Source organism: Theobroma umbraticum, unplaced genomic scaffold, assembly GCF_002168275.2.
Source record: "Theobroma umbraticum cultivar Fairchild unplaced genomic scaffold, ASM216827v3 scaffold_86.0, whole genome shotgun sequence".
In the NCBI taxonomy this organism is placed as follows: Eukaryota; Viridiplantae; Streptophyta; class Magnoliopsida; order Malvales; family Malvaceae; genus Theobroma; species Theobroma umbraticum.
In genome coordinates, this window is record NW_018397263.1 from 7,742,810 (window position 1) to 7,767,407 (window position 24,598).

At 33.9% G+C, this 24,598-nt stretch overlaps 1 non-coding gene across 1 annotated transcript; it reads left to right on the forward strand.

Annotated features, from left to right (window-relative positions):
- Positions 1-23,844: 23,844 nt before the first annotated feature.
- Positions 23,845-23,951, forward strand: LOC149526955 (small nucleolar RNA R71). Its single transcript, XR_016351505.1, has one exon. It is a non-coding gene; the product is annotated as a small nucleolar RNA R71 (small nucleolar RNA).
- The last annotated feature ends 647 nt before the right edge of the window (positions 23,952-24,598 follow it).

Here is a 24,598-nt window from a genome sequence, read left to right on the forward strand (position 1 = left end):
ACAAAATACATCTCGTGACTCCTTTCAAGCCACTCATCCTTTTAATTGGAGCAAGTTTTTGGTAAAATGACTTGGATTTCCCTAGATCTAGAAAAGAAATCGAACTCTTCAATGTTTCAAAATCGAAAAAAAGCCATATTTTCTCTTATTGATTTTTCTTTTTGTCTTTTCCTCTTCTTGTGTGCTTGATGCTTGGAGAACGGATTGTTTTTGAGTTTATAACCTTTTTCCATTTTCTTTTCGGTCATTACTTTTTATATTTTTTGTATATTTAGTTTTATTTTTTGTATTTTTTGTACCTGAGACCTCATTTGAGAGTATGGATGTGAATTGTGGCTTGATCTTGAAATTAACATGTAATCAACTAAAGTATCAACTTTCACTTTAATAAATAAAACATTTGTGGCTCCCAACTTCAACATCTCTCTTACAATATCTCAACAAGAAGTGGAGATAAAACATCACAAGAGATAACCTTACAAATACTTAGTAAACCACAATAAAAAAGTGACCGAATGGTGATAAGCCCCAACAACAGAAAACCCAAAGAAGAGAGATGCGAAAAACCTAAAACATCCCTTTAACAACACCTAAAGACTAAAACAACTGTTAGACTATGGAGGGTTTTATACATGAGATTCATTTTATTAAGATTAGTGAGATTAAATTTTGTTGAATAAATTTAAAAAATGATTGGTATAATTTATTTTTTAAAATAATTATATTTTTTAGATGCATTACTACATAATTACTTTTGTTATTTTAAAAAGATTAAATTATGCAATTGGTCCGAGTATCCTAAAAAACATAAAAATTAGACTTTATATTCATAAAAAATATAAATTTAGTTTCTATATAATAATTTGTGCAAATTGAGTCCTTCTATTTTGTCAATTTCTTAATTTTAAGAGGAAATTGTGAGAAATAACCCTCCTTGTAAGGTGATTTTAAAAATAATCACTCATATAAAGTTATCTATTTTTACCAAAAAATAAACATGAGTAGACCAAAATGCCTTTAAAAACATCCTAGCAATTTAATCTCCTGATATCTCCCTCCCGTCATAGAGAAAATAGAAATAAATGCTCAACTATTTTAGCTCGCTCAACTCTCTCTCTCAACTGTCTGAACTGTATTAACTCTGTTAACTCTTTATTGAGCACCATTGTGATCAGCTCTTTTAGCTCTTTGAACTGTATCAACTCTGTCAACTCTCTATTGAGCACCATTATCATCAGCTCTCTTAGCTCTTTGAACTGTATCAGCTCTGTCAACTCTCTATTGAGCACCATTGTCATCAGCTCTCTTAACTCTTTCAACTGTATTAGCTCTGTCAACTCTCTGTTGAGCACTATCGTCATCGTGCTATGGTCTATCTCTCAACATCTAGCCATATCGTTGTTGGTAAACAAACCCTATAGCACAGATGACATCAAGGTATGTTATTGGGTTTATTGTTGCAAGACATTAATTTTTGAAACTTTTTGTGCAAATTAAAACATGGATTAGAAACATTACCTAAAATTGTTACACGCCATGCATCTATAATGCACATGTCGTGTAAAAAAAATATTGAAATAACATGTGTTAGCACATTACGTGTAACATTTTTATTAAATATGGTGTGTAACATGTTGTGAATATGGCGTGTAACAATTTTGAACTTTCGTGTAACATTTTTGAAAATGGCATGTAACATTTTTTGGACATGGCATGTAACAACATGACTAACAAATTTTAGAACATAGCATGTAATGTGTAAAATGACTGACAAACTTTTTGTTTTCAAAATTTCAGTGGGGTTCCAATTGTGTGACTTGTGATAAGACACGGTGGTTAGTGGGTGGATGGCATTGACAAGGGTGGTGAGTCACGAATGCGGGGAGTTAGGAGTGATTTATCGTTTGCGAGCTTGATGAAGCTAGTTGAAGATATTGTTAGGTAAACTCAAAAATTCATGAGATTGAGTTACATGCATTGTTCAGTATACCCAGAGAACTATCATGCCCAATTATTAAGGACGATGAGAATGTTGCATTAATTCTGCTAGAACATAAGAATGTTTCGACTATGTATGTCACCATTAAGGGATGCCAAACAAATGTTATGCCACATGAAAAAGCTGTACAACATGGTAATTAGCTTAATCAAAAAGAGATTTATAGTGCTTCACATATACCACAGCATTCGGTCCGCAACACACAACAATGACAATTGATGTATGCACAAGAATTTATGCAGCCTGGTAGACACAAGACATTCACAGAATAGTTGGCTGCACAATTCCGATTAGCATGTGCTTCAAACCAATTACTTGCTTTTGTTTAACAAATGCAACGATCAGGTGAAACTGTAGAGGGTCTAACGCCATTTTCAAACGAGGCTATGGCACTTGAGGACAATACTGTGACGTTAGAGGATAACACTGTGACACTTAAGGATAATACTGCAGTTGATAAGGGAAATGAGGATTTATTCCCTATCGGTGAAGATAGCTTTGATGACAATTTAGATTACGGGCCTGATGAATGGCATGATGATAGTTTAGAAAATGGCTAGCTCTATGATAGTGATATTCCAATTTGCAATAATGTTGAAAGAATGGGATATTGCTCGATGTTCAGTGTGATGTAGGAGATTACGGGTCTGACGGGCTTAAGAAACGGAACTTGTTGGAGGTGTTGATGTAGGAGATGTTCAGTGTGATGACTCTATATACAACAACCCCATCGCTGGTCAGAATAGGATTCATTTACCTTAGACATTGCTTGATGATAGTTATCAAGAAAGGGGAAATGCAAGGATTTCTTGTACATGGGTAATTCCAGGGGCAGAAAGGTTATCTTTCCAAACAATTACCATTGAGGAGTTTACATGTGCTGACGATTGCTTATACAAAGGAAGAATGTTTTCCTCAAAGGCTAAGTTGAAATAAGCTTTGACCATGTTGGCTCTAAAAGAGTAGTATGAGATAAGAGTAAAAGGGTCATGTAAAGGTCGTTTTGAGGTTGGTCACAAGGACAAGGCATGAAGGTTTGATGTGCGTGCAATGAAGTTACCTAAAAGAGAATATTGGCAAGTTCGAACATTTCACAAAGCACACATGTGTTTTGTCGATGGTTTGCAAAGGCGATTTCGAACCACGCGTGTAAAGATAATTGTTGAACTTATATCACACAAGCTTCAGGCTAATGGAGTAGCATTAAGACTTAAAGACATAATTGGTGAGATGAGGGGTCAATGGGGATTGGAATGCTTGTATGGTCAAGCCTAGCAAGTGAAGGACTATGTGGAGAGGCTTGTTTTCAATCCTTCGGAGGAGTCATTTCAGCTACTTAGAAATGCAGCTGAGGGTTGTCAACCCTCAAAAAATATGACATATTTATAACCAGTCTACTAGTTATGGAACTAACGTTGGAACATGTCTTTGATGAATTCGATCAAAACAGTGATTGGCATTTGTCTTGCCTACTTCAAGCATGAGTTAACAAATTCCGTAATGTTGGATGTCATGAGTAAATATCGCCTAGTCGATGAACTTTGCATGTGCGCATCTCTCAAGGCCTATTCTCATAAGGTTAAAGTAGGCTCCCGAGTGAATCTACTTGGACTGGTTCATATGTTTGTTGAAATCGAAAACCTTATAGCAATCTTTAGTGAGGGTGAAAATCATAGAACGTCTTTGCGCTTGAACTTGTTTTTAAAGTTTTTTTCAAGTGGTAACTACATAAACTGTGTGCTTTTCTCGATATGCATTTTGGATTGCTTTCTTAATGCTGAGATGCTGATTAGAAATGAACATAGTGTTTTTAGGACAACCAACCACATCATGCAACTTGCTAAGAAACCATGTCCACGAGTCTTCGTCCTCAACATGGCCTATGCCAAATGCAACTAGATATACGAACTCGTTCGTATCTTTACATACAGCGACAAACAGAACATCCTTGAACCTGTCTTTCAGGTGTGTTGCATCAATTGCAACCGTAGGATGCAATACATCCCTAAACCCCAAAACGCAAGCCTTGTATGACTAGCAACAATATTGAATCTTTGTGCCTCATCAATAGCCACTGCAGTGACTATACCGAGTTTTGCTCATTTCAACATATAAAAATACGAGGTCATCAAGGTGACATGCCCTTCAGCCTTTAAGTTGCTAGGCAGTTGAGCAAACGATTCAATGATGCACATCACTTTGTAGTTAAATCTATCAATCGAGTGGAGTTTGAAGTTAAAGACGGGAAGATGGATGGACTTGTCAACCTGCTCAGGAAGGCATGTTCATGTTGTGAGTTCCAAATAGATCTACTGCTATGTAACCATGGCATTGCGGCAATAAGGTCAGGATATCTTTATTTCTTATTTGAACCATAATTAACATAGCATTTACATTGTGCTTAAACATTGAATTCATTGTATTTTTTAGTAAATGCAAATGCAAAGTTGTTGAATTCTACGCTGATTATTACAAGACAACCATTTTGGTAAAAGGTTATGCGGGGTCCATTCATTCGGTAGGGCATCCTAGTGAGTGGGACATCCCCCCCCCCCCCCCCATGTGAAACAATTGTCATTTTGTCACCACCATAGCGAGGCCAAGCGGGAAGACCTAGGAGGAAGAAGATTCCATTGGTTGGTGAAGGTAATCGAGCACGAATATGTTCACAATGCAAAAGGTACGGGCATAATGAATAGAATTGTCCATCCCTATTTATAGTTCCATCCACATATCCAGCACCATCTCCAAGTCAATCGATGCCTCCACAAGTGAGACGATCGAAAGCATGTTCCACTTGCAGACAAGCTGGTCACACACACAACACCTATCTAATACGAAGGACAATATCTGAAAACATAAGGTGTCTTGTAGATGAAGACAGTTTGTCGACCTAACTAAATGTGTGAGCCATATGCAATACCTTTCTCACAATTTCCTCTTGCAGTTTCTTACATTCATTCATATTTTGTATTTGTTAGTTTCCTCTTATAGATGAGTCTTTATTTTTTGATTTTGTTTTGGAGATATATTATTTGATTATTTGAGTTTTGTATTTAGTTTTGATCAATGAATGGAAAATTATTATATTGTTTTTTACTGATCCTGATAATTTACTATGTAATATCATATATTATTTAATTTATGTCTATTAGTATAATTTTTAACAAGTTTTATAATTAATTTTAGATAAATACGTAATGGAAATATACCGTACAAAAATTGATCTCACTAGACTCAGAATTCTGGCAACAATGACCAATAACATTCTTTGCATAAAATGACAAAAATAAGAAAGTTCCAAAACAACGTAGTTTTATGAAAAGAAAGGCAAAAATAAGAAAGAAATAGTGTGAAGAAAAATAGAAAAGAAATTCAAGTAAGGCATTATTAAATGTAAGCGTTTATGTGTGAGGGTAAATACACTAGTTTATTTGTTAGAGGTCATGGGTTCGAACCTTAGCAAATATATCTTTTGAAAAGTAAATTACCACATGTCAGCATTAAAAGTGCCATCGGACAGCTTCTTAACTTGCCACGGGCCAACTTTGAAACCATAAAGTGCCACGTTAGCAACCAATGTCATAAATGCCATGTCAGTAATCAATTCCAAAAGTGTACATGGAAGTGCCAAGTCATCATGAATGTGACAAGCTGAATGGTAGTAGTATTATGGGGTGACACAACATGCCCCAATTGTTTAATGTCGATTACATTTTGTGGTGACACGTTGAGTGGTAACGGTATTATGAGGTGACATGTCACACCCCAATTCTTTAATGTTGATACGTTAAGTGGTTACAATATTATGGAGTGACATGCCACACCTTAATTATTAAATGTTGATGACATCTGGGGGTGACACGCTAAGTGGCTGTAGTATTATGGGGTGACATGCCATGCCCCAATTGTTAGATATCGATGACATCTTAAGGTGACACGTTAAATGATTGCAGTATTATGGGTTGACACTCCACGTCCTAATTGTTAGATGTTGATGACATCTTGTGGTAACACACTGAGTGGTTGTAATATTATAGGAAGACACACCACACCTTAATGTGATATGCCATGCTTACTTTATAAGGTAGTGTTGGTAATGCTAAATAGCGCTGCAGTGCTAAGAGCTTGGTGCTGCAGCGTTGGAGCTTCTGTTTGGTGAGGGGTTTGCGCTGAAGGGGACAACTACTATAGTCAAGGTAATTCTAACCCGATTTTGACCATGCTCGAATCAAAATTGGGTAGAATGATAAGCATGAAAGTTATAGTCCTTCTTGTTAGCTTTCCAATGGTCTAAAAATCACATTGATTGGAGTTCTATAGCTTGTTAAATGTCATTTAAAGCTTGTTATGACTAGCCATCAGCAAAAAACTCATAAGTTAAAGGTAAAACAACCAATTAATTTAATCTACATCAGCTTCTAATCATTATAGGCACTGTGTCTAAATTGAAAAATTAATGTATAAAATGTATGATTATTAAAGTTAATAAAATTAATTGCATCTACAAAAAAATCTGCATACAACTTTGGATATGTTCATGGCATAGGGGTTTAGGGTTTGCTCTCACAATTATTGCTAAAAATTTTCAAAGCATATTGGCGATGTATATTAGCAATCATATTCTGCTTAACTATTATTGGTTCTGATTGCAAAATATCATCAATGTACCTTATGGTGAACATATTGCAGCAAACACTATCATTCTGACGATGTATTAATGCTTTTGGCAAATGAATTTCTAATGGCATCAATATGGAATCTTGTGTCTTGTGGCACGTTTTATTGAAATAACTAGATTGGTAGCATATGATGGGCATCATCATTGTAAGGGATGTCATCTGAGCTGCACGCACTCCGTTATCCTTAGTAGTTAAAGTTCTTATGGAGTTCACCACCTTGATCATCCACCTAACCAAGTTGACCTTCGTGACCACCTAATGCCCACCCACATTGCAAGGTGTAAGGATAAAATCAACATCTTTCCATGTTTTTCCATATGTCAGCCTATCACCCTCCACGTAACCCCGCAACTCATTTGGAATTTTCATAGTGGACCATCCATCTTCAGTTGGATATGCGGTGCAGAGCATACAGACTGTGTCCTATGAAATACATATACCTTAGCTTACACTTTATGCAATATAAAACTTTATTATTTTCATAATTGAAAAATGTGCAAATAAACTTACGAAGAATATTGTATCAACCATGCATGCATGGGTGTTGTACAAATTGGACTTCTACCTTGCCATTCACTTACACAATACGTTGAGGCATGTGTCAATTTGTTTACTTGTCATTTCCTCTTTGGGATCCTCTAATATTGTGAAAAAGTCAGCCCCTTGATCCGTTAAGATCCCGACGTTACGCCTACACATGTAACAGAATGAATTTCAAAAAGCTTGGTGGATTCATATTTCATTCAAAAACAATATTTGCAATGTTATTTACGAGCTTACCTCACACACTCATCTTTCTTGAAAGCTTTGTAAGCTTCCACCAGTGAGTTTTTCAAATTTTGGCGGTTCATTGATTGGTCAAAGTACGAGCTTGCCATGTATTTTCTGGCCATTTTGACCCATGCCCATTTAGTTGGGTTTGAAATAAGTGCCTCAAGATGATGGACATCAGACAACACTAGTGACAACAACCATGATGTATTGCCTTCAAGAGTGATATGAGGAACATGGTCCCTTTCAGCATGAACTGATGCAAGGTTCTCATCCCCTCTTGCAACTACCTAGACTACTACATCAACCCAAGGAACATGGTCTCCTTTAGCCTTAACTAAGCAAAGGTGCCCTTCCTCTCCTATAGATGCATTGACAACCGCATCAACTTGAAGAACATGATCTCCTTAAGCATCAACTGATTGAAAGGTCACATTCTTTGCCATAGCATCATCGAGAACGTCATCGACATGATTTACATTTTCTCTGTCAACACTAACAACATCATGGTGAATGTGAACACCAGGTTCATTATGCTGCCCATCATTAGCATCATCGCGGTGTTGAAGCACTGCCTTATAGAACAAGATAAATGGAAAAATCTATTAACTTATAAAATACATAAACCATAAATTAAGAATAGAAAATAGGACTACACCCACTAAACATAAACAACCAATATATGAGCGAAGATAGAATAACGTACTTGTGATTTCAGGTTGTCTAGAATTCGACCAATAATACGGTCCTTAAACGTCTGCATTTCAAGAGTCAATGACTGAATTGACACCTTTAGCTCTAACATGTCTTTTTTATGCTTGCGCGTGATCTGTCGCAGCTAATGTTTGGTGACCACACCATCATTGACTCTTGTCAAATGGGTCAACTGCAATAACATATATTATTATGTTATTCAATAATCATATATGAATTGTTGAACATAAACTATTAAAACTTTAATAACCTTTCTGGTGGCTTGCTAGCACTGTGTGGTTGAGCAAGACAGGTCAGTGGTTGAGGAGCTGTCATGACCTCCATCAACTGTAATAACAAAATTTATTGTGTTATTCGAAAAACATATGTGAAAATGTTGAACATAAACCATTAGAACTGTTCTTACTAGTGACTCGTTAGCATTGTGTGATTGAGCAGGATCGATAAATGGTTAAGGAGCTATTGTCATCTCTGTCAACTGTAATAATAGAAATTACTGTGTTATTCTATAAACATATGTGAAAATAAATGTTGACACATAAAATCGTTAGGCATTGTGCTATAAGGAACCACATCTTGGTGGTTGAGGAGCTGTTGTCGCATGGTTCAACTGCAAACACAAATATGTTATTTGATAATCACATATGGAATTGTTGAACACAAATCATTAGAACCTTCCTTACCGGTTGTTCACTGACATTGCCATGGTCATCCCTTTCCTCCAACTCAAGGCCTGATAGCTCATTGTCTCCAGAAGCGGTGGTGCGCCTTCACTTAATGGGACCAGTTGCTCTTTTCTCCTTCAGGTTTCTCCTCTTTTCCCTTGCACCTAAACCTTAGTTCGCTCGATCCTCCATGTGCCTTATTCACATGTACTGGTGCCCCTCAGATAAGGGGACATCGATCTCCACCAAATACTATTGTGTAGCCTTATTTAGGGTAGGCTCTAAGATTTCGAGTACCCATAACTGCAAAATAGGTATTTTGATTAAATTTTATGATAATTATTATACAAATTCATAGCATAAATTAGTAGCTGTTCACTCACATGATGAGATGACTCTAATTTCTCAATCGCCTTGTAGAAGTCTTTTAGCTTCTACTTGCATTGCCATTTGCACATACGTGGGTAGATGTTGTCCTTCGGAACAAAAGAGACAACTATTTTTCAAAAGGCAGGAATCACCTTCATTGCTCAAAACAGTAAGTCAAAAGTAACTATTATCAGACTGTAAATGATAAACGAATGCACCCATAAATTATTATATCAAAAGGAAACTAAAAAATGTTATGTGATAGTACCTGTATCACTTACATGAATCAGACCGTAAGGTTGTGTCTCTTGGTCACTGAAAGTTGCCTTCCCAGAACGTATCAAGCAATGCTTGTAGCTTAATGCTCTGTTGCCTATTCCAATATCTCACATGAATTTCATCAGGAACAACCTTGTACAGTCATGTGAATACATCGAGCATTCGGTAAAACTTTAGTCTAGTGATAAGGCAGAACTCCTGCTTTGATATACGTGCCTTGCTCTTACCAATGGCAAACCATAGCTGATGGTCCATTGACTTTGTCTTAGTGATTCGACAAATCATGATGTTCTGCAGGAATGTGTGACATGACACAGCTGTGTCGTATTCTTACCCTCCAAGTCATGTCACATATTCTTACCCTACAGTGTTACATATTCCTTCCATGGCGTGTCACAAACTCTAAACCCTACCATGTCACAACTGTGTCACATATTCTCACCATTACGTGTTACACATTCCACCATGTCATGTCACACATTCCCACCATGACACCCTAAACCATGCCGTGACACAGCTGTGTCACATATGGCCTATTGTAGCATGACCATTTCATGCTTTGGATTCACGTCTTCTTCCTTTCGATTCACCACTGTATCAGGGATTTCTAGTTTCACATCATTCTCGAAGCTTGGGATTCATCACGACCAGTTCCTCATTCGGTTTAATATTACCCTTCTTGTACTATTTGAATGCCATGTCTAAAGTATTTGAAAAGCTATCTCCTACAACATGATTTTGTTTTATACAAGCTTCTCAAGAAAAAAAAATGGATGTTTTGTACAAAATTAGAGGGAACAAATTCTGCGTAAATTTATTTTCCCCAATATGTGTGTGTATGAGAGTGTGCGTCAATAAAGATGTCTCATTAATGGCATTTTTGTTCCAAAATCTCTTCTTTTGGCTTAAAACTGTTAAAATTATCTGAAGGGTTATTTACAAAAACATCTTATATTTTAGGGTTAAAAATTTTTTTTTACCTAATTTTAATTCTAACTTTAATATTGTTAAATCTAACTATTAAATATGTTAATGTAATATTTTGATTAAATTGATGTGATATTTTTAATTGATCTATTGTTAATTATGTATTGATGTGATATAATCACGTTAATATTGATATGACATAAATAGTGATGTAACATAGCCCATCCTTTCAGTCTCTCCCTTTGCTTGAATAACCGAAACAAAAAGCTCAAACTCTCTACCTAAGTAACTCATATTGATGGAAAAGAAACCCAAAAGCGAAATAGAAATTCCCTCCAATACATATACAAACTTCAGCTCCGGAGGTACCATATTTACTCCCTTTGATTATCACTTCAATAATATTATGGGTGTCCATTTGCTTTATATTTCCCTCAAATTTCACTTTTATTGTTTCTATAATTTGAATCCAAAGTAATTTATTAAGGCATTAACTCATGCATTGGCTTTTCTATGATTTTATTGCTTTATGTCTTTATTTTTCTAAGTTAAAGGAAATAAAAGAATCTGCAAATTTTGAGCTTTATCTTTTCTGCTGAAATTTCCTCTTTTTGTATTAAAAGTTTCAATTTAAGAGGCTTGAATTTTCATTTTTATTAGAGCGTAAGAATGTCAATTTTGATTTTTTTTAATAGTAATTGTGATATATGTATATATATTTACGTAAAAATTATGATCTTAAGTTGTTATATAGACATTTTATTAGCTAAATAAAAAAGAGTTATTCTTCTTTTATGTACTTTCCATTTGTTATCTCATATTTGCTTTTGGAATTTTATTTGCATACGAGATAAATTAGTATTTTTTTGAACTTTTTCCTTATCCTAGTTAATTTATTCAAACACTTGGAGCTTGCATGGAAACTGGAGGATCATTGGCACACATAATTAAAAAGCCAACTCTTACACCTAAGGCTATTATACATTAGAAGTTTGGTAGCAAAGCTTATTATAAAGTAAAGGAAGCAATGGAGCCTTCTCAAAATGGATGCCCAAGATTGGCAATCCTTCATAAGGGTCCCTGCCTTTATCGCTGCAACTTGACGCTTCTAGATTTCTTTGTTGTATCTGGGTCCTCTAAACAGAAGAAAGATGTTGAGCATTCTACTTCTCAGGTGAGGTTGGAAAGCTCACCATACTAATTGTCCACTTCTTTTTTTGCTCTTTTCCTCTTAATTTTTATGTTAATCTCATTCAATTTAGGGTTAAGTGTTTTTGTTAATTTTTTTCCACATCAGTATTTTTCATGTGAGCATTTTTGCCATGTTAGTAGGTACCTCATCAGCATCAATGCCAACAATTGTCATGTCAGCACATAGCTAGCACCATATAATTATAATCAATGCCATGTCAACAAGAAGTGTCATGTTAACTTGATTAAAATATGATGTCAACACAGTATATGGTTAAATTTAACGATATTAGAGTTAAGGATTAAAATTAACAAATTGACAAAGTACAAAAGCCCAATTTACACAAATTATTGTACATGGACTAAATCTATACATTTTGTAAAGTATAAGGATTACTTGCATAATTTAACTTTTTAAAAATATAAATTGAGAAATTTTTATATTGGATTACTTTTTTTCAAATTATGTTAAATTATAAAATTTTCAAAGAAAGTATATAAGGAAAAATAGGATAAATGAAAAAGTTAAAAAAATATAATGATAAAAGTGTCATATTTGTTCAATATTTTAATCTTCTTTCTTCATCCTTTCTCCCTTTGTTTATTTTACCAAAAAGATATAATATTTTAGTCTCATTAAAATCTAAACATCTAAATGTCACAACCCAAACTTGAGGTCCATGACCCACTCAAGGGTCTAATGCGTATAACCCATTCGACTTAAGCAAGCCTAAAAAGCAAACGAATCTAATTACTCAAATACATTATGGGACGCATCATTATGGAAACAAATGTAATATATAAATATATCAAATATCAAAATATAATAGTTTTCACGATCCCATGCTCAAAATGTGGAAGCAAAATATTTTCAAATATCCAAAGTATAAGCCACCTCGTGGAAAAATCCCAAAGTATAACATTTATTTACAAAATGTAAAACAGTGTTCAAAATCCATAACAAATAAAACATGACTAGACCAGCAAAGTATTGGTATATGCCCTTAAGCCAATTGGGTTGGTCAAGGAATATACATTGTCATTTAATGCATACTTAATCGCATAACTATATGTGATAGAGGTTTTCTTTCATGTTGGTGTAATAATAAGGAGTTATTAAGTACTAATTGGATGAAGCCCATGGAACATAAAGGCCTTGCAAGAGAATTGTAAAGTTGTTACAATTATGAGATCACTATGCATTAAAGCTATGCTCCTAAAATTGTTCTTGATTATTGTATTGTTAAGACAAGGCATTGACAATGCTCAAAGACTAGTACATGTTAAACCTCCTTACTTGGGAAGTAAGCAATCGATCTCATAGATTAAAATAAATAACTCATAGATTAAAATAATCGATCTCACAAGTATATGGAATACTTGAGGATAATATGTAGGTGCTTGTTAAAGAACAAGTTCACTGAATATGACCTGCTATGAGAACTCCATTTGGTATTTCACTCAAGTGCCTATGGAATATGTTCTAATGTGATAGTTGTGCAACTAGTCCTTAGACTTGAGACACTAGGTCATCTTGTATGGAAAATGACATACTTTGATTTCATCTCTACAAGTCTAGAGGCGACTAGATGCCTAAATAAGGTGTTTTTGGGTTTGCCATAAAGCATGTGAAGGCGAATGAGTGGTCAAGAGAGGATTCATCACCTAAAGTGATATGAGGGAATGTATCTCACTTGTTCTCAATTCTTGATTAACTTGTACAAAGTCTGTGGCCAAAGCATGATGAATTTGAGGAAAGTTAGTTTTCTAAATTCATAAAGTTAGTCATGAATTATGAGAACTAATATAGAATGTTATAAGTAGACACTGAGCCATGCTTAATGACATATCTAAGATATTTAATGAAAAGATTGTATTGCACTAAGAGGCTTATCACTGAAGGACCTTGTCAAATTCTTTAATTGACTCTCTAACATTTGGGTAGTCATGATGTATTGCTAGATACAACTCATGATTTATAAATATAAATTAATTATCAAATTGATATTTAATTAGGATTTATATTTATTGCTAACATGTTAGAAGCCTAATGGGTCACACACATTAAGTGATATGATTGAGATTAAATAAGGATAATCAATTAAGTTGAACTTAATTAAAAAAGATCAAATTAAAGTGAGAAATTAATTAAGTTCTTAGAGACTTAATTAAATTAAAATACAACAATTGTATTTAGGGTTATTACTTAGTTTGGCTATATAAATATATTATATTAGCAAACTAAAACTCTAAGCCTCTAACCACTTTTCAACTGTTTCATAAAATAAGAAAAGAAAAATAGTTTTCTTTGTTTGACAAAATTAAGATTCGATATGAACTTTTGGTCCTTTTGTTTTAAAAACAAAACTTGATAGCACAAGTAAAATAATCCTACCTTTGGGAAGGTCTTATTCGATCATTGTATGGATTACTGTTAAAGGCTAAACACTTGGCTTGTTGAAGATTTGACAAATCCCAAAAGTAAAGAAGCAAAGATTTTGGATTTAATTAGCTCTGGAGTACAATATCTGGAGCAAGGTATGTAACTCTTAAACTTATGAATATTCATAATTAATATGAAAGTTACAAGAAAAACACAAATATTGATCCTATAGGATTCGACTGTTTCTTTGATTAAATATTAGTTTATTTTTTTACTGCGTTATATTTTAGTTTCTTAATTAATATCTAATTTGAGCATGAGGTTGAATCCCAACATGAAGTACATCTCAGAGCAAAAGGAGTTGACACCTATTAGATGCGTTATTGAACACTTACCTAAACCTAACCGAAGTAGCTCTTCCTAAAAGATAGTAAGCCAAGCAATCTACTAATTTGAACTAACAAACATATCTTACATGTGTGAGTTATAAATAACTCTGTGAGTAGATACAGTGAAGAGAGACAAGCTCAAACAAAAAAGTGTTTATCAAATATATTTTCAAATTAATGCAAGTAAACCATATCCAAAATATTTCCAAAATCTATTTCCCAAGTGTAATCAAATTTTCAATATTTTCGAATCTGCTTCTCAAGCATAATCAAATTTCCAAAGTTCCACTTCCAAAGCATAGTCCACTCTTTTAAGAGCATTTCAAATGAAACAAAAGTATTTGTAAAGTTTAGTAGTTAAAACAAAAACCATTTGTATTTAAAAATCCTTAAACTTGTTTTGAGTTTTAATACGATTAAAGAAGTTTTCAAATATTTTCAAAATTTTCTTTCCAAGAGTATTTCAATCATTCAAAGTGTTTTCCATAAGATCAAAGAGTTTAGAAAATTTAGTGATTAAAACAAAATCATTTGCATTTTCAAAAATTCCTTTTAAATTTGTCAAAATTAGAAATTAAGCCTTAAGTTTTGATACATTGCTTAGATATATCTATACATTTCAAATAGAATGTCTTTCAAGACCTTTTGGACTCAAGGTATCGATACTTTTGTTTAAAGTACCAATACGTTCCAAACATAATGCAATTTTGGGAACTTCCAAAGAATAGGTATCGATACTTCAACTCAAAATCTTGATACCTCCTTCATAGAACCTAGTTTTTCAGTTTAGAATATCATTGTAGGTTCTGAAAACAAGTCCACAAGCATTCCAATTCAAAGTCATCAAAATTACATATCAAACTCAAATATAATTAAGTTATAGAGCACCAATAAGAAGAACTAATACAAAGTGAGTTCGGGCGTTAGCCACTGGCTAAATAACAAAAGGGGTCATATCAATTATTGAACAAAACAAAGTATGCCGCAGCACCAAAATTGTACAGTACATATAGTCATCGACCTCAAAAGATACTAAGCATTGTGCACAATGGCTAATGTCTATTGTTGCTAGCTATTGGTCCTTAACTTAATAGGTTTCACTAAAACCTTTTCCAAGTTTCAAGACTAACCAAAGTTCATTTTGAAAACAAAGAAGTAAATCCATTCACTAACAAAATCAAAGGAGTCGTGACAAGACTAATCCATTATCATTAACATAACCAAATATCTCAAAAACAAAATAACCCAATGCTATGGTCCATTCAAAGAAAATTCATATTTCATTTCAAATGTCGAAGTAACATGATCAATGAATCCATAGACAAATAATTATGGTTTTAAGGTATCAAATCAATAAAGTTGCTTGTTGATTTGAAGGCAAAAAATTAAGCTTGAGGATCAAGTTCAAGTTTCAAACCTCCATACTAAAGCATCAGGTAGAAAAATAAAAGACCCAGCTCAAGCCCTGAACTTCTTTTTTCATTTTTTCAACCCTCAACTCTCTTCCAACTCATTGTGAAGCCTCCTCTCAATCTCCCAAGACCCCATTTTACAAGGATTCAACCTTCCAAACTCAAATCTAAGGTAAGATTTAGCATTTTTGAGTTTAAAAATAATAGGTGTAACCTAACCCTACCTTTCCATGAATTCCAATAAATTAATCCTTCATTGAGCAAAGTATTTTGGGGATTTTCACTCTATAAAAGGGTATTGAGTTAAGATGATTTAGGTTTCATCATAAATGATTTGGGTTTGAAGTACTGTAGATTATTGGCCTAAAACGAAAAATATGTATTTACTTGATTAGTTTTGAATAAGTGGGTTCATTAGAAAAATAGAAAATTTATGTTAGAAATTATTGTGTTAGGTTGTGTTGAGCTCGTGAATCATAGAACGGGCAAGGTTTGATGAAGTAAGGCTTAGAAGCATGCTTTTGTCAAGGTAAGTGAATACACCACCTTCAAACTATTTTAATATGTAAAGTTGAAAACATGATTTCAATGAGTTGATGGTGAATATGTTTTATTAATACTATTTGTAAATGCAGATGAGTTGTGATTGAACCCAAGTTTTGGAAAGACTTTTCAAATAATATTATATAAATATCCTATTATGTGTTAGTTTTCAATAAGGAGGGACATGCCTTTTCAAGTGTTTTGATCCAAAATCACCACTTCATGAGATGAGAATGCTTAGCATGAGTTATGCTAAATGGCAATAACTATGTGATGAGATTTCAACATATTGTATTACTTATGAATTTTGCTCAATGTATGCTTATTGCTTGTGTGTGAGGTAGATTCCACGTACCATGAGAATGAGCATTGATATAGATATGTTAAATGATATGATGCTAGGTATATGATGTAGATTCAATATACCACGTGAGGTGATGAAGTATACATGATAAAGGATATGATGCTAGTGTGTTACGTAGATTCCATAAACCACATGAGAAGATAATGAGTACTTGGTGAAGGCTATGATACCAAGTATGTGATATAGTTTTCACATAGCACATGTTATGAATATGAATATATGATGACATACTATATGAATTGGTTGTTAGTTAACCAAAGGGTGATCTGGGTTTTACCATTACCATTGTAATGGAATGAGGTGTAAATTCCACTATTGGAGTGAGGTAATGATTCCATTCCCATGATGCATCATGAGTGTCCAAGAGTGATGGGGGTTTAACCATTGCCAAGTTTTGTCTTAGAGCAATGGCTACTTAACATTGCTAAAAGATGTCCAAAGGTGATGGGGGTTTAACCATTATCGATCTAAGGGTGATGAGGGTTTAACCATTATCAACTTCTTTAGAACTTTGAATGTATTATAATTTATATATAATGATTCTATATGTGTGAGGTATCGGAGTATCAGAATAAAGTTTTTAGATGATTTTGAACAAAAGTAAAAGGTAAGGTTGATAAATGAGAATTAAGATTTGTTTAGCCCGAGTTCTTTGAGGTCATATGTATAGGGCATCGAGCCATCGAAGGTAAGTCTTGACACCATGTTATGGATCACGAATGTGTAAGTTAGCCATTTTTGGATGTGATTCAAAAGATTTTATGCTCACATTAGTTTTTATAAAATAGAAAATAGCTTTAACGTACATGAAAGGTATTTTCAAGTTTTGGTTAGATTCTCTACATGATGATTAACAAGTAAAGTATTTATGAAACTGATTATGGGCATGATTATATATGTTTACAAAGCCAACCAAATGCATATTTGAAATGGTATGCATGCATGGTTATTTAAATGCTCTATTTGTGCAAAAGCTTTAACTCCTTTACTTGTCCCATTCTTGTATCCACTCACGAGGTCTTTATGATTCACACATTAGTTTTCTCCATTTTTGTTGCAGATCAATGATATCTATCAAGCCACTTGTGTCACAGAGATTGTGATTCATCCTTCCTTTGGTAGGTGACTTAGCAACCTCTTGAAGCCTAGGGAGTCATGTCACGTTTCGCTTAACGAGTCGGTCTGTAAATTTCTATTTATAAATACCTGTTAATACTGGAATGTTAAGCCATTAAGTGGCAAGTTACTTTTATGGTATTATGTGAATATTTTGAATATTGGCTTGAGAGCCCACATGAGCACTTAGGATGCATATACAATATTTTCATGATTTGTATCGGATACATTTATTGTGAATCAAAAGCGTGTACACAGTTTATGTTGAGAAGTTCCATAAACGTGTAATTATGCTTGTGCATGGGTGCTTACATATATTGATAGTTGCTTATTCAGCTTATGATGATGATATTGGCAATGAGCCACTTATGTATGATTAATGTATTATTTACGAAAAGAGACTTACTAGGGTCTAGTGGGCTATACCTACTTAAGTTTTAGTATAGGTAACAATTTTCCAAAAAATGGAAGTGACATCTTTCTATAGTTTGCACCTCTAGAATGCTTGGGAAAGCAAGTTTGAAATAAAAGTATCTCTAATTATCACATCAAATTCAAATCAAACCTTAAACAATAAGATTTATCACATATTTCCATAGAAATTTTCCTATTGTCAATATACAAACCTTCATACACTTGGCATCCATAACATATCATCAAAGTTGTCAAGGCATAGTATATCTCATATATCATTCTTAGTCAACTTAGTTTACACCAAGAATTGAGGGTGTTACATTAAATGTTACCTGTTGATCTTCAACCTTTAAGGCAAGCTAACCCTTTTCCACATCAATTAGAGCATAAGCAATTCTCCAAAGTGGTCTCCCTAGAATGATTAGTATTTCACGATCTTTTTCCATGTCAACAATAATAAAATCTACTAAAAAAATAAACTTACCAAATTTTACCAAAACATTTTCCACAATACCATAAAGATAGGTAATGGATGGATCATCAAGTGTAATGCTACAGAAGTTGGCTTAATTTCTTCCAAATCCAACTTTTTATAAATGGACAATGGTATCAAATTTATACTTACACCTAAATCACACAAAGCTTTAGCAAAACAAAGAGTACCAATAGTGCAAGGAACAATAATACTACCTAGATCTTTAAGCTTTGGTGGAAGTTTATTTTGAATAATGGCATTGCACTCCTTAATAAATGCAACAGTTTCAAATTCACCCAATTTCCTCTTTTTAGACAAGATGTTTTTTAAGAATTTAACATATCTTGGCATTTGTTCCAAAACTTTAGCAAAAGGAATATTAATATGTAGCTTTTTAAACACACTAATAAATCTTTTGAATTGTTTGTCAACTTTTTCTTTCTGAAATCTTTTGGCAAAAGGTGATGGAGGTGTGAGAGCAGTTTTTAATTGTGATTTTTCTTTTTTTTAATTTTAGCAATTTTTTTCAACCACGATTTATTTTTCATCATCTTTTTCAATTTCTTTCTTATCAAATTAAATTGACATGTCAGAATTTAAATCTTTACCACTTACCTTTTTTCTATTGTGGAGATTGATTGCCTTACAATGTTCATTACCTTCTCTTCTTGGGTTAGGCTCAGTGTCACTGGGTATGATACCTTGAGGTTTGTTATTAAGTGTATTGGCAAGTTGGCCCACTTCTGTCTCAAGATTTTTGATTGATGCTGCTTGACTTTGAATGATGACATGAATCTTTGGCATGAAGGTATCATTCTTTGTCATGAAAGCATCAACCTTTGTCATGAAGTGCATGGACATGTCCTCCATTGAAGGCTTTTTCTCTGGCATAAGAGCTCTAGGTAGAAATCCAGAAGGTAAGTTTGGCTTAGATGCTAATGAAGACCCTTGGTTGTTGCTCCATGAGAAATTAAGATGATTCCTCCAACCAGGATTCTAGGTGTTGGAATAAGGATTTGTAATGACCGCTCCTCGATTGCTACCAGCGTTGGAGTCTCGTGGGAGAACCCACCAAATCCCGAATAAACCTTACTTAAAATGTTAGCTATTACTTCTTATGCATGCTATCAATCTATGAAATAACTTTGATCTGTAAAACTCTTGTAATAAGAATTGATCGATAAACATTATAAATTGACTAAACTTTTATTCCAGATAATCATAAAAAATAATACATGAAGACTTATAATCTCCAAATGTACAATTATATTGACACTATTGTCTAATTTCATAATGAATTACTCTAAGACAACTCAACCTCTAGGAGTGGAGCGACTCAGAATAAAATGCTACGAGATGCCTTTACTTATCAGCGGTGGATCAAAAATGTCGATGTCTACACGCTAGGCTGATCACTATCTGCAAAAAAATAATAATAAAGGGGTGAGTCTCACAGAGTCCGTAATCATCGGCTTCATGAGCAGGGCGTAAATGGGAAACAAGCATAAGGTAGATAAGTTGAATAATAAAACAGGAATATCAAACTGTAATCTTAAGAAACCAAATCACAAGTAGGATATTTGAGCCTTGTAAAAGTAATGTTGTAAATCATAATGCAACATTTTATTTGGAAAAACTGTACCAAAAACAAATGTAGTGAATCAGAGTTCAAACATCGAAACCATTATGTGCCATAAAAGTGTGAGTAATAGTATAAAAATATGCACGCTCCCAGAAACGAGGCATGTAAAGAAATCAAATGTACAGCCACATAAACCATCCATGATCATCAAGTAAGCACTAAAAACTTTTATTCAAACCAAAGAGAGCTGCAAAGGAATCTTAACTCTCCACCATGCAAAAGAGTATGCGTCAAAAAACTCACAAGGCTCTCAAGTAGGTAAGTATCGTAATCACTCGTGGACCCAATTCCATGTAATAACATCTAGGAGCTCTGCTCTACCCGATCCCCACAACCATGGTAGTCTCAATGATGTTGGTCAACATTGGAGAAATCAAGCGGTCACAACTATGAATATCACTTGTGCCTTAGCCACATATAACAACTAGTTGCCTTGCCACGTATATCACAGACCATGGCCCCTGCCATGTCTAATAGCCTGTCGGTGACCAAAAGGTTCCATAGCTAGAGTTTGCTTGTGCACAAGGGTCACACTTAACCGAAGTGATAGCTAACCTACTCTCGACGCTCTCGATTTATCAAAACCATTTTTAAAACCAAATTGAGTTTTTTCGAGGCTTTTCCTTTTGATCATTCAAAATCAAGGTTTGATAACCCCTTTGAAATTACTTTTCAAGTTAAATGGCATGGTGTAATCACTTGTACAAGATCGGAACAAAACCAAAGCTCAAAACTTGCATTTTAAATCATTTAACGAACGCATTTAGCTTTGCATATCACACAAAAATACAAGGCACAGATTTTGATGTAACATTACGAAAGGTTTGTTTCCCGGTTTCTAAAACTCTTTACATATATAGTTTATCTATAGTTATATCTAAAACTCCTTTCAAAATAATTTGCATTCACAAACTTCCAATAGTTTCTACCAACTCATGCTTTCCACAATAGAAATTTATAAATTGTTGTAAATCCTTTTTAAAATTTCCTAACAAGGCTAATATCTCATGCTATCCAAAATTGTACTTAAGAACACCATCAATGTTTACTAACTTAAATCAATATATATAACATGGAGATTTTAAAATTGGCACCCTCTACTCACCTCACAATAGCGGGATGCTACATCGCTATTGATTTATGGTGTGTATCTAGCCAATTCAACTTGCTTGTTACTTGTTACCTCTTCCGACATGCCAACACAACACATTTTCTTTACTCATACACTCCCTATCAACCATATAAACTCAGTACACTTAATTTATTCACATGCATGGTAGCACATCAATCAAGAATTTCATAACCTAATCTCATAGTTTTCATTAACCTTACTCACAATCATTTAACATACAATCCATATACTATTAAATAACCAATGCCAACACAACACCATGCAGTCACATTGCATGCTTACCTTTTGGTTTTAGCTTGGGTTCCACACATATAGTTCATAATTTCCTCACATCCATTGTCACCATTGCTGCCACAGACATAGACAATCAATATACATCTCATTTTCTTTGTTTACTTGTGATTTCAAGACTAAAATACTTACCCATTGCTTGTTTAGCTCAAAATCACCATACATTCCAAGATCCACCTACATGCGTGCATTGGGTTCTTTAAATCTATGTAGACCCTTGCTATAACAAGAAAAATGTCACATTACAATCGGTTCAGAGACACGTATTTCAAACAAAATGATAGTTTATACTTTCCTTACCTTGGAATTTCGAAACCGAACCACCAAATCTCTTTTAACTTCAACAATGGCATGTGGGTGGGGAGGAAAACCTCTCGGTTGGAAGCCTCACCAAGACATTCTCTATTCATTCTCTTCCAAATGGGGAATCTCCCATGGAACTCACTTGATTTCTTCACATTTTCTCCTAAAAGCCGAGCATTCCCTTGCATGTTTCTTTTCTTCTCATTTCTTTCTTCCTCTCGGATAGTGGACAAAACAAAGTAAAAATAGTCTCCATTCCATTTTTTCTTTATTATGGGCGGATTGCCCAAGGAAATGGCATCATTTCCTTTCATTTCATTTCAATTTACATTTCATTTCATTTTCTTTAAGGTCCATTTGTCATTTCCTCATTCGGCCACTTTATCATCCAATATTGTTTCATGCATATTGTTCCTTACCAATAGCCTTTGCCATCTCATGAACCTATAAGATTTCACGCATTTTTCTACTCTTGGATCCTATTTGACCTCCCTCAAGACCAATAAGATTTCATGCAACCAAATTATTCTTTCTTTTTCTTTCAAATCACATTACCACCCTTACTTTATTTACCATGGGCTATTTTTGCCAAACCATGATTTTCTTCTACTTTAATACTCTTTATTCTTTTCCTTTTAGTCAACTATCACATAGTGGGGTCCCACATATCCCCCACTAACTTTTACTTTTGCATACCATAGTTTGCATGTAATAGTAACTTTCACATGTATATCTAGTACTCCTCATAATCTAACCTTCCTTGGTTAGTAAATGTCCATTTAATTAAAATTGCACGTATGTGCTCAAACTTTTCTTTATTTACCATTTAACCCTTTAAACTTTCATCCTTTACAATTTGGTCCTTGCAACATGTTTTGAACTCCAATTTTCTTCTATTTTCTTTCCTTTACATATGTACGAATATAATATAAGATTTGCACCTCATCAAGACATCACCATAATATTTAAATATATACTTACCCGCGCTAGCTTTGTTTAATAAAGACACGCAAGCCCTACTAATGTCGTTTCTCTTCAAAATCCTTTCTTACTTCGTCTCCCCCACTTCGATTAGTCATATAATCCTCCTTTGTGACTAATTTCGATAATAAATAAAATATTAATATTTTAATATTATTTCATTTCAAAATCCTCCACTTGTCTCCTTAGGACCCAAAATGTCTTGCTTTGTCCCAGTCCACCTCCAATTCACCCTTTAGCTTCCTAGTTTATTCTTGATAAAAATATTATTATTTAATTACTATTTTCTTGCGTATGAAATATTTTATTCTGAATTATTCCTTTTACCTTCCAGCACTCTTAAATACTTTAATTATCTTTAATTGCTATCCGATAAGCTCTATTAGACATCATCTCAAAGTACGAGGTGTTATAGGATTGTTGTTCTGTGTCTATTTCCAACAAATTGACAAGATTCAAAATAGATGGGACAATTGTCATTAGAATGTCCTTCTCCATAAAATTCACCAGTCACAAAGGGGCTTAGACAACATTAACACTAAATTCATCAATTTTCTTTGTGAGAGCAGCCAATTGTGTAACAAAGAATTGATTTCATCTAATTCATGCACTCTAGCAATTTTTTTTTGTACCCAATCTTTCAGCTGATCACGGATAGTTATTGGAAGCCATCTTTTCAAGCAAATCATAAGCTTCATCAATGGATTTACTCAAAAATGCCCTTTTACTTACAACATCAATGGTAGTTCTAATAAGTCCTAGGAAACCATTATAAAAAGTTTGAACTTGCAACCACTTATGTAACCTATGGTGAGGACACCTTTTTAACAAATCCTTGTACCTCTCCTAAGCCTCATATAGTGGTTTAGAATCAAATTGCATAAAAGAGGTGATGTTATTATTCATCTTTGCAGTCTTAGCAAGTGGAAAGAATTTTTCTAAGAATTTCTTAGCCAAATCATCTTAAGTAGTAATGGAATTAGTAGGAAGCAAATTTAACTAAATTTTTGCTTTATCTCTTAAGGAAAAAGGGAAAAGCCTCAATCATATGGCATCATCAGTAACACCATTACCCTTGAATGTATCATAAATTTTTAAAAAATACAAAATATGAGCTAAGATCATCTTTAGGGAAACCCCCAGACTGAACAAAAGTTTAAATCCTCTAAATGGATGCTGGCTTAATTTTAAAGTTGTTGGCTTGAATAGTAGGTCTTCAAATACTAGAGTGGAGACCTTGTACCAATGGGACAACATATTCCTTCAAAGACTTGGTCTTTTCCCCTTGTTGATCAACCATTATTTTACTTGGAGCAAAAACTTGTTGATTTTTCCTCTAAAGTCTTTGAAAAGTCTTTTCAATTTCTAGATCAAAAGAAACAATTTTCAAATTTCAAGCTCTTTGTATACAATGACTAAAAGTACCTAAAAAATTAAAGAAAAAAGTTTGAATTAAGATTAAGAATGCTTGGCATTACAATTAACAAGAAAGAATATAAAATCAATTCCTTGGCAATGGTGCCAAAAACTTTTGTTTATTTCTTACACAAGTGCAC